General features: G+C 38.6%; 1 protein-coding gene across 5 annotated transcripts in view; it reads left to right on the top strand.

Annotated features, from left to right (window-relative positions):
- Mrtfb (myocardin related transcription factor B) overlaps positions 1–11,060 on the top strand; it is a 199,837-nt gene that overhangs the window by 65,795 nt on the left and 122,982 nt on the right. The gene's annotated exons all lie outside the window — the stretch shown is intronic.

The raw sequence follows: 11,060 nt of genomic DNA, 5'->3' as shown, positions 1-11,060 counted from the left end.
TGGGTGTATGACTGACCTAAGCCCCCTGCCATATCCACGCCATGCATGGATGCAAATGCAGATGGGGCGGGAAGAAGCTCCAAGATTTCCCAGGGAGTGGATTGAGTAGCTGGGTTGTACTGGATGCAAAGAATCAGGGAGAGGAAAGGTAAGCCTCGGAGCCCCAGAAAGAGGCTGTCAGCCCCAGCAAGAGGCTGGCAAGTGTTGCAGGACCAGGGAAGTAGAGGGAGGTGAGGGCGGGGCCAGGACCAGAAGCGCTGCTCCTGGGGCCCAAGAAAGGCACTCAGTTGGTCTGAGTGAGAAGGATCAGGATGCAGTATTGGTTCCCCAGGTGTCTGGGGCCCCAAGACTAGGAATGGCGCAGGGCCCAAACTCGGAGTATAGAACGGCATATTATTATTGTTTTAATTATTTAGTTCATAGCCAAATGATTAGAAGAGGCATTTCATTAAAACAGCTTTGACATATTCAATAACAATTTCCAGAGCAAAGATACATCTCTTTCAAAAATGTCTGTAAATTTTTTGGTTCACAATTAATACAGTTATACAATATTGAACTCAGTATAAACCCTGTAAGACATAAAATTAAATGAGGTTTTAGCCTATAAAAAAGATCTCTATTTCATTATAAGATATAGTTTCATACAGAAAAACTCATTTTTAATGTTACTAACACTTAGATGTTTTCACATGTATCTCTCATCTCTATGTATCTGATTATAACTAGTCAGTTGGTCACACTCAGATCCTTGGCACCTGAGTATGGATATAAAGTCATCAGGTAGATTTCAATGGTAATGTTTTTCACCTCTACTAACTAACATGAAGCAAATTTTTATGCTGCTTCCTCAAATATAACTCATTTTTTATTTGTTAATTTTTGTATGTGTATGTATTTCATACAGGACATCCCAAACAATCTTATTCATCTCAGACCCACATCCCAAATGGCACCCTCTCATAGCCTCTCCCCCCCCCACCAAGTCTGTCATCGCTGTTACTGTCCACTGTGTTGTCAGCACCCCCAGTTGTTGACCAATGCTTGTCCATCCGCTGAGTCTAGTCTGCCTATCTAGAGTTCCTTCTTTTGGAAAGATCAGCTCTTCCTCATCCAGTAGTAATTTTCCCAGTTCTATGCTGGGTTACTGTCTGGGAAAAATTATTTTTAAATTGCTTCTAACTTTTACTTTTAGCATTAAAATATAGAGATTAACATTTTAACTCTGAAAATTAGACAAAATGAATTTAATGTTTTACATTCTTAATTAGAATATTTGTGTCTGCATGTGTAACATTTTCAAAAGGCAAAATGAAAAAGAAAGCAAATTCAATTTTAGTCACATAAATAAACAACAGCTGAACTGACATTTTTTTAAAAATAAGAATAATTTTAAAAAATAAAAAAATAATTTATCTCACATTTTACTAATGATATTACTTGCTTATTCTGCCTGCTATAGTTCTTCTGCCTGCTATAGTATTCTTTTAAAAGCCTAAAGATTAGTTCTTACTTGGTATGTCCTCTAAGTACTGTCTCAAGAGTGCAGTAGTGCTAAACAGCTGAAGTAACAGGCTCCGAGTTTCTGATCTGAGATGCCTTTGGCACCAGTGTGAACCTCTAGTGGCTCTGTAGTGGAACTCTGCCCTTGCTCCACTTAGCCACCTTACTGCAGTACTCACCCTCCTCTGCTCCCTATGTCCCAGGACAGAGTGGTGACCAGGAGGTGATGCTGAAGTTTAGTGATGCAATTCTGGTCTTACCGATGGAGTCATGTGCTAACCAGAAGTCAGCTGTGTTTGTTCCTAAATCTGTTTATGGCCATCACTGTAGTAGTTTAAATGTTATGTAAACATATGCACCTGAGCACAAAACATTTAAAATTCAGACACACAAAGGCATGTTGCCTAATTGCTTTTGAACCAAGGGAGAAACTGGAAAAAGGGGGTTGAAGTTATAAAAGTATAGATGCATTCTGTACTCAAAATCATTTGAATGTTTGTTCCACTTTCTAGAAACAAAAGCTAGAAATCACAGACATTGATATATGCAAAGAGAGACAGCACATCTGCAGAGGCAGCCTTGACCCTCTGTTGGAATGCTGGCAAATGAGCTGCCTTTTGCACACTGTGCTTTAAAAGCAACTAAGGTCTGTGCCTGTTTTATTGCCTCTTTTAACTGAGAGTTTCAGTTTATTAATCAACCAGTGCGATACACCTAACAAAATGGTTTCTCAATGGTTAAATCAGTGCTGAAGCCCAGCGCCTCCAGTTCTGCTCACCTAACCCTGACGTCTTGTGTAGGTAACTCAGACTGTTTTTTCATGTATGTTAAATTTACACTTAAAGTCTACTGATTGCTAACACCAAAAGTCAGTGGTTTCTCTTTTGCTTTCCATATATTTCTCACTCCTTCCTGCTTTAGAGTCCTTAGAAATAAGAATATGATTTTTTTAACCTGTTAAATAAAACTGAGAGTGTGGCTCAGTGGTAATCAGCAGTAGAAAACCCTGGGTTTTATCTCCCAACACTGCAAAATATAAATAAATAAAATATCTCATATGTTCAAAAAGATTTGCTTCTTAGCATTTAAATTGCATGCTAATTTTGTTTCAGCAAAATTAAAGTTGCTGTAAACCCAATGTTTACTAACTGTGGAAATTATTCCAACTTAAAATTAATCCTCTAATCAGTTCTTATTCTCTAAGAATCATTCACTGTGAATAAAACTTGGAAAATAGTTGTTCAGGCTAAAAAGATTGGATTTTACTGAGCGAATAAGTAACATTAATTCTTTGTCTTTTTCTATAGAAGTTGAAAACACAGTATTTTTTTTGTCATTTTTGTCATTTATTTTGATTTTTTTTGTGTGTATATCAAACAGAACATCCCAAATAATCTTATTTCTCTATATACCCACTTCCCAAATGGTATCCTCCCATAGCGCACTCCCCCAGCCCATATACTCTGCCATCCCTGTTACTGTTGCCCTCCCTCCCCCGCCATTCCCCAGTGCTTGTCCATCTGCTGAATCTGTTCAGCCTATCTAGAGATCCTTGTTTAGGAAAATTAGCTGTTCCTCATCTAGCAGCAATCAGTTGTCAATATTCCTTTAGATAAGATTGGGGTCTGCTGTTCATTTTCCCAGTTCTATGCTGGGTTACTGTCTGGGAGTCTTTTGGGCCACCCTGACCAATAACTCAAAGGAAGGTATCATCTGTCTGGCATTGTTTCTTGTTATGTAGCCCTTTAATCTTTGGTTATACTTTTCTTTTGGGTGTTTAAGACCCTACAGTTGGCCCAGATAAACCAGTTTATTTTTACTCTTAAGGTCATTTGAGGATCTGATCCTCAGGGTCACATGAGCCCCTGGCTCCTTTCTTTTTACCAGTTCTGTCTATGTGAAGATAAGTCAAAGGTCCTGCTCAACCATGGTTGGCTTTGCTTGGAAGCATGGAGGAAATGATTCCTCTGTTTTGACCCTCCTCTTTGTAGACTGGACCCTGGTTCAAGTCCATCTTGTGGGGTCTCCACGGCCTCCTTGTTCAAGGGGACAGGTGACTCACCACAGTTACAGGACATTTTGAGAGTTGGTGGTATAGTGGTGAACATAGCTGTCTTCCAAGACACAGTATTTTTAGCTTTCCCTAGTTTTGTTTATAGGTCATATTGAATATTTCAAAAGCACTGTTTATTTAGGAATCATTACAGTACTCATCATTGGGTAGCAAGCTACAGTCTGCTCCATGTTCTCTCTACTTGAGACTTGTCCACAGGTTAAAAAACAAACTATCACTTGGCAGTTGCAAAACTCTAACAAAGTTATCTAGGTTATGTAACTCTTTTTATACAGGTAGTGTCAGTATTTGATATATTTATAGTACATTTTGCCATGTATTTAATGACTACACATAAAGTCCAACTACTACAAATATAGTACTTAGAAGTTGTTTATTTGAAAGAATTGTAAATTAGCATCAAAAAGATGTCCTGTTTGCATGTAGTGCCTCTACTCTGCACATTCCCTCTTCCCATGCAGAGTGTAGTTCCCAGGAGAACTTTCCTTCCCCTCCCCGCTTGGTGCTCCTGATCACCACTGATAGGCTGTAGTTGCCTGTTGGACAAGGTGTGGACCTAGAGAACAGGACTGTGATGGAACCAGGAGCCCAGCACAGTGCCTGATAGTGCAGAGCCTTCACTGTGTATTAAAGAGCTGTTCAAAAGGTTCTTATTATAACTCTCTCCACCAGACCCTTCTCCCTGGTCATCCCTGTGTCTCCTCAATCTCTCCTCAATTATATGCATTTTGGCCTATCCATGTTGTTTTATCATGGGAGAAGTAGGGAAGGCTCACTTTGGTACTTGTGTCTCAGACTATTTAACCTTGGTTTTTCTCTTCTGTAAAATGGGAATGATGAGCCCATGGAGAGGTCATTAGGACAAAATCTAGGAAAGCCTAAACTACACTTAATGTTAAGCTAAGTTGAAAGGCAGTAATCTTCCCTTTTCTTCCTGTGAGTTGTTTTTCCTAGTTTTTAAGTTAGAGACCCAGATCCCTAAGAGGATCATAAATTTGCCTGAGATCAAACAGCTATCTTTCTATTTTGAGCCACACCTCTGTTTCAGAGTTCCTAGGGGTCTGCAGTTCCTCAAGTGGGCACTCATCCTCTGCCTCTCTCTGTTTCCCTGCCTTCCCCTCACTGTGTGTGTCACCTGCCTTCCCTCGGCCTGCGTGTCACCTGCCCCCCAGCTACCCATCCAGAAGCGTCCACGTGATCCAGTTGTGAAGTTTTGGAATCGTGGCTCCTAAATGCTGTTTGAGTGTATTCCCATCCCATTGCAACTGTGTAGTTCCTGGCATTTTGGTTTGAGACTTCAGCAACTGGTCTCTGCCACCATTATCCTGTTAAAATCTAAATCTGGTCAGATCCCTGTCTGTCACCTTTTACTCTCCCACCCTAGGCTCATCTTGTCGAGCCCACAGTAGCTTCCCCACCCTGCCACACTTTCTGCTGTTCCTGCCACTCTGCTTCTACAGCTGCCTTATATCGAGGAGGAAAACTGCCTGACAAATCTATTCCCTCACAGGCTTCCCTCACATCCCCATGAGACAGGAATTTGGTTCAGTAGGTCCCATGGCATTTGTATTTATTGTCATGATTTGCGCCTCCCTTCTCTTGCCACCGTTTGGACTAAGGCATCTCACAACATGAGTGTTTCTCTTATTAGAATCATCTGTCCCAGGGCTGGAGAGATAGCTCAGTGGTGAAGAACACTGGTTGTTCTTGCAGAAGACCCAGGTTTGAATCCCAGCCCCCACATGGCAGCTAACAACTGTCCATAACTCCAGTCCCAGGGGATCTGGCAGCCTCTTCTGACCGCCGTGGGCATTGCACAACATTGGTGCACTTACCTAACATGCAAGCAACACACGCATACACATAAATAAAAATAATAAATAAAAATTTAAAAAAAAAGAATCATCTGTCCCAGACTTGCTGTAGCAGAATCAAGAGCCTTACCCCTCTAGGGCATCAGGGATTGTTTTTAACTTCAAGTGATTATCATATTGTGAGGAGGGAAGGGCCCCCTTTTTTTTTTTAATTTTTACAAAAACTATTGAAAATGTTTCATACATGCATATAAGGTATTTTGATCAAATCCATGCCCACTCCCCCCGCAACTCCTCCCAAATCTCCCCATCACCTTTTTATGATAACTTCATATGTTCTTTCTTCTTCTTTAACATATTCTTATGGGGATTTTGGCTACTCAAAGAGGCCCAAGAACATTTTGACTGTTGGCCAAGAAATGGCTACTTTTCTTTGGGGTCTTTTTACCCTAACTGCCTAGCCTATTCCTACCTCCTATTCTTATCACACCATCCTCTGAAGGGGTTACCCACATTGCCAATAGGGAATAGGGACACAGACCACTCTGGCTTCTTCCATGCTGAACAGGGACGCAGGGTAAGGCAATTGGAGTACCCCCTCAGTGGGTCAATCTAAAAGACTCCCAAATTGCATAACTTGTCTCTAAGGGGAGAAGAAAGTCCTTGAATCATGAATGGGAGATGTGAAGAAGTAAAGGCAAGAGTGATTAGCATTACAAGTTCTAGACAGGGAACTAGAAAAAAAATCAAAACAGGGCAATTTTCAAATGTTCATATCAGAGTCCATTGGAGTTTCTTGACAAGGGCTTCCAAAAGCATCCCTCTATTGGGTTCTTCCTCATTTTTCTTTTGTCTTCCAAGGCTGGACTAGTTGGCTGAGAAGAGTGGCTGATGACCCTCAGGTGAAGGCCCAGTGACCCTGCTTGGCACTCCTTTAATGAATGAGCACAACTGTCAACAAGCCCAATTGTGATTGTTTAGCAATCAGGTTCAGCCGAAGTCGTGATGATGGTAGTTATTTCATGCAGAAGGGACTGCTATATATCATCATCTTATTAAAAGAACCTGGAATTTAAAAGGATTTGGTGCTAGGAGCCACATATGAGGGAGAACATACATCGTTTGTTTTTCTGAGTCTGTGTTACTTCACTTAGTATAACGGTTTCTGGATCCATCCATTTACCTGAAAATTTCATTATTTCATCTTTCTTTACTGCTGAATAAGACTCCATTGTGTAAATGTACCCCATTTCTGTTAACCACTTGTTAGTTGAGGGACACTTAGGTCGCTTCCATCTCTTAGCTATTGTGAAAAGAGCGGCAACAAACATGGTTCTACAAATGTCTCTACAATAGGATGAGTCCTTTGGGTATATGCCAAGGAGTGACATAACCAGATGGTAGGTTCATTTTTAGTTTTTTTTTTTGTCCTTTTGATACAGGGTCTCCCTGTAGCCCCAGTTGTCCGCTGGCCTTGAACTCACAGAGATCCACCTGTCTCTGCCTCTGCTTCCTGAGTGTTGAGATTAAAGGCGTACACTACCATACCCAGCGAAAGTATTTTTTTTAACTTTTACAAAAACTTTGTTGAGAATTTCATACATGCATATAAGGTGTTTTGATCAATTAGCTTAGCAGTTAAGAACACTGGTTATTCTTGCACCCAGCACCCACATGGCAGGTAACAACTGTCTGTAACTCCAGTCCCAGGGGATCCAACAGCCTCTTCTGACCTCCACTGGCATTGCTGGACATGGGTGCACTTACGTACATGCAGGCCATACACGCATACACATAGAATAAAATAAAAAAAGAAATATTTTAAGGGAAAGGCAGTTTTACTAGATATAGATTCTAAGATATCTTTCAACTGAAATGTTCTGTGTAATTTCAGTCTTTTCAAATATAAGAAAGTTCAAATAAAGCAGGAATTTAATTTAAAAAAATAGAGAAGTGAAGTTTTTCATGATGAGTTAAAACTGAACATAGCTTGGATGAGCCCTCCTTTCTGTGATTGTTTTGACCCAATGACAAAAATTGAGAAGTAAATTTTATTCATAAAATATAAGATTTGGGCTGGAGAGATGGCTCAGCAGCCAAGAACACTGGTTGTCCTTGCAGAAGACCAGGGTTCGAATCCCAGCACCCACATGGCAGCTAACAACTGTCTGTAACTCCAGTTCCAGGGAATCCGACAGCCTCTTCTGTCCTCAGGGGCATTGCATGACACAGGTGCACTCACATACATGCAGTCAACACACTCAAACACATAAAATAAAAATAATAAAATATTTAAAATATATATAAGCAGATTTGTTAATGAGTTCTTGATTGTATATGGTTAAGTTTGTCTTCTGACTCCTCTTTCCAAATCTACTATTCAATCTTACCTGTACATTTTCCTACTGATGGTGATTTAAAACTTTAAGAACAGAGACAATAGCTTTGCTGTTTTTAAAACTTTGTGGGTTTTTTGTTTGCTTGTTTTTCTGGTGTACTTGTATAATATGCCTGTCTGCATTTGATCGATTGTGTGTTGAACGTGTGAAGTTTCACGCTGACAGTTTGAACTCCTTGATTACTTAGCATTTCGGTGTATAGCAATACCGTGTGCCCTGTAGATTATTAGCAGTCATACAAGTCGGTCACTGCAAGCAAGGACGTATGATGGAAAGAAAGTTGACTTTGGATTTATACTCAGTTCAAAACAAATGTTAACACTAATTTAAGGACCACCTTACCCCAGTAACCCAGCATTTAAAAGTGTGAAATCATTATTTTTGGTGTTATCTTGAATCCATATGGAAATCCATAAGGATTTAAAGTTTTTTTTAAAAAAAGTATAATGCTTCCTATTTTCTTTTCCCATGTTTCTTCTATCATCATTGCAGTATTGAACAGTAAAATGATCTTTTTTTTTAAAGAGTAGAAGTGGTGTCCTGGGCTTGTTTTATAATGTTGTACAGTGTATTAGTGCCAGATAAATATTAGACATTTTGTTTGGGAATATGATTATGATATTGAAATCTATAAGGAATCAACTCTATTCATTCGGGGTTTTTTTTCATTTCTAGACAAAGTATCTTGTCACACAGTCCAGTTAAAGCTGAGTCATGTTTTACCTTTATAACTCAATTATGAGCCATCGAGAAATTGCATTCTAATATCGTTAACATCTTAGCTGCAACTATGCATGACGTCTCAATTAGAGACTACTAGACAGAAAGGGCTTTTATAAATGGGTTTCATTTTTACAAAGTATTGTCAAGCACTTAAGTAGACTTTAAGATGACATTGCAAAATTTCAGAATGTGTTCCATGCTCCATCAAAAAGTTCATGAAGCCAAGAGTGGTGGCACATTCCTTTAACCCTGGCCACTCAAGAGACAAAGGCAGGCAGATCTCTGAAATGGAGCCAGTCTGGTCTACTAGGGCTACAGGGAGACCCTGCCTCAAAAAAAAAAAAAAAAGAAGAGTTCACAATTATTAAGTTAAAAATTTTTGAAAATGTATACTTTTCCCCTTGTTACATTTTGTAAAGATTTGCTTAGCTTATAATTTTCTCAATTTGGAGTAATGTGTGGGAGTTTAAGGTGAGTACAATGTCAAAGCATGATAAGTTGAAAAAAGTCATCAGTATTAAAAACAGATAATTCTGCCTTGAAAATATTTTAAAATCTCTGTCTGCAGGCTCTTCCAGATCATTAGCACTAGTGTTCAGAGTTTGCACATCTTGCCATTGTAAGGGCATTGTGGCATTTGTGTCTTAGAAATAATTTGGTATGAACAGATTTTATTTTGTAAGAATAAATAATTTGAAATGAAAATTCACAGTGTTAAAACATCTAGGAGTTCAGTTTTAATGTTTCCTAATAAGTAATTTTACCTGCAAATTAATCTACCTAATATAACTTTTTGAAGTTAACATTATTTGACATTAATTTATAATCATCACAGCCTTCTTGGCTTCTTATCATCCGTTTAGTACTACAATTTTGGTGTCGTCTTTTTAAAGGATGTTAGTTGTGAACACGTATTTTTAAACTTAAAAAAAAAAACCCATTGTCAGTCTCTGTCTTTTAATTATAATGCTTAGTCCCTTAACATTTAATGTAATCATTGGAAGATCAAATTACAACTTACTATTTTACTAAGAGTGTTTGTCTTATCTAAACTTTCTCCCACGTTCTTCCTCTTCCTTGGAGTTGAGTACTTTTAGAATGTCATTTTAATTCCCCTATTGGTTATTTTAGATAATTTGTATTGTTTTATATGGTTATTTTAGGAATTACAGTACACAGCCTTAATGGCGCCATCTTTTTAAGGTAAAATTATCCTACTCATAATCTCAAGAAATGTAAAAATACTGATTGCATTTGTCCCCTCACCCTGTATGCTATAGTTGTCAGTGTATGATACCTGCAAACCTCAGAAGCTGTTGCAACTTTTTCATTGAATTTAACATTGAAGAGATTAAGGGGAAAAAAAAAACTGGTCTTAATTATTTACTTGCATGCTTACCACTGCATTTCATTTGTGAGATCCAATTTCTATCTAGTATCCCTATTCTTCAGCCTCAATAAGTTCTTTGAGCATTTCTTTTACTGCCCGTTGGCTGGTAGCAATACTACTTTCATTGTTAAAGGCTCTTTTCAGTGGATATGGAATTCTAGTTCATAGCTATAGAGACTTTAGATTTTGATAGGTTTTTCTTAAAAGGCTGGGGAGGCCCTGAAATCTCAGTACTCTCTTAACTGCCTCAGCTGGACTCTACACGTGTAGTGCTTAGGGATCTCCCAGAGAGCTGGGACAGGATTTACATAAATGATTTAGGGTCTCCTCTTTTGTAGCTCACCCCCTTTGCAGAACTAAATAGAGAGCCAAGGAATAGGTCCACACTATACATGGCTAATTGACTTTTCAACAAAGTTGCAAAGATGATTTGGTAGAGAAAGATAATCTTTTCCACAGATGATGCTGTAACATTCAGATATCCATATACCACCCCCAATAATATTGATTCATACCTCACTGCATTTATAAGTTTGGGTCTATGACCCAAATTTAAAATACTTAAATGTGAAATATATTTCTTTGTCTGGAAGGAAACACAGGAGATAAACTTTGTGATTGATCCATAAAAGAAAGTGATAAATTGGACCTTATCAAACCCAAAATATCTACTCTTTACAACTTTTTTAAGCATAAAAATGGAATCATTGACTGGAAGAAAATGATTGCCCGAAGCATACATGATAAAGTGCTTGTGTCCAGAATATGCAAAGAACTCTTCAAGTTCAGTTATAAGAAACCAGCCACCTATTATTAAATCAACAGATTTCACCAGATACTTGATTCAAGAAGATAAAGCCATGACAAATCAGTGCTTAAAAATGCTCATCTTCATTAGTCACCAGGGAAACACAAATTGAAACCACAATGAAATACCACATGCACATTAAATTGTCTAAAATGAAAAGAATCTACCAATGAAGGATCAGCGAGAATAAGAAATAGCTGGGATTCTGGTGCCCTGGCACTAGGAGTGGAAAATGGCCTGGCCATTTTAGAAAACAGGTTGTTGATTTCTTAAAAATTGAAACATATCACTGTCACATGATCTAGTCATCTCCCTCCTAGGTCTGTAGGCAGATAAATGAAAGCATGCA

Source organism: Nannospalax galili, unplaced genomic scaffold (assembly GCF_000622305.1).
Source record: "Nannospalax galili isolate Female #2095 unplaced genomic scaffold, S.galili_v1.0 scaffold32, whole genome shotgun sequence".
Classification (NCBI taxonomy): domain Eukaryota; kingdom Metazoa; phylum Chordata; class Mammalia; order Rodentia; family Spalacidae; genus Nannospalax; species Nannospalax galili.
The sequence above is the reverse complement of the archived record's forward strand: the minus strand, read 5'-3'. Positions and strand labels throughout refer to the sequence as shown.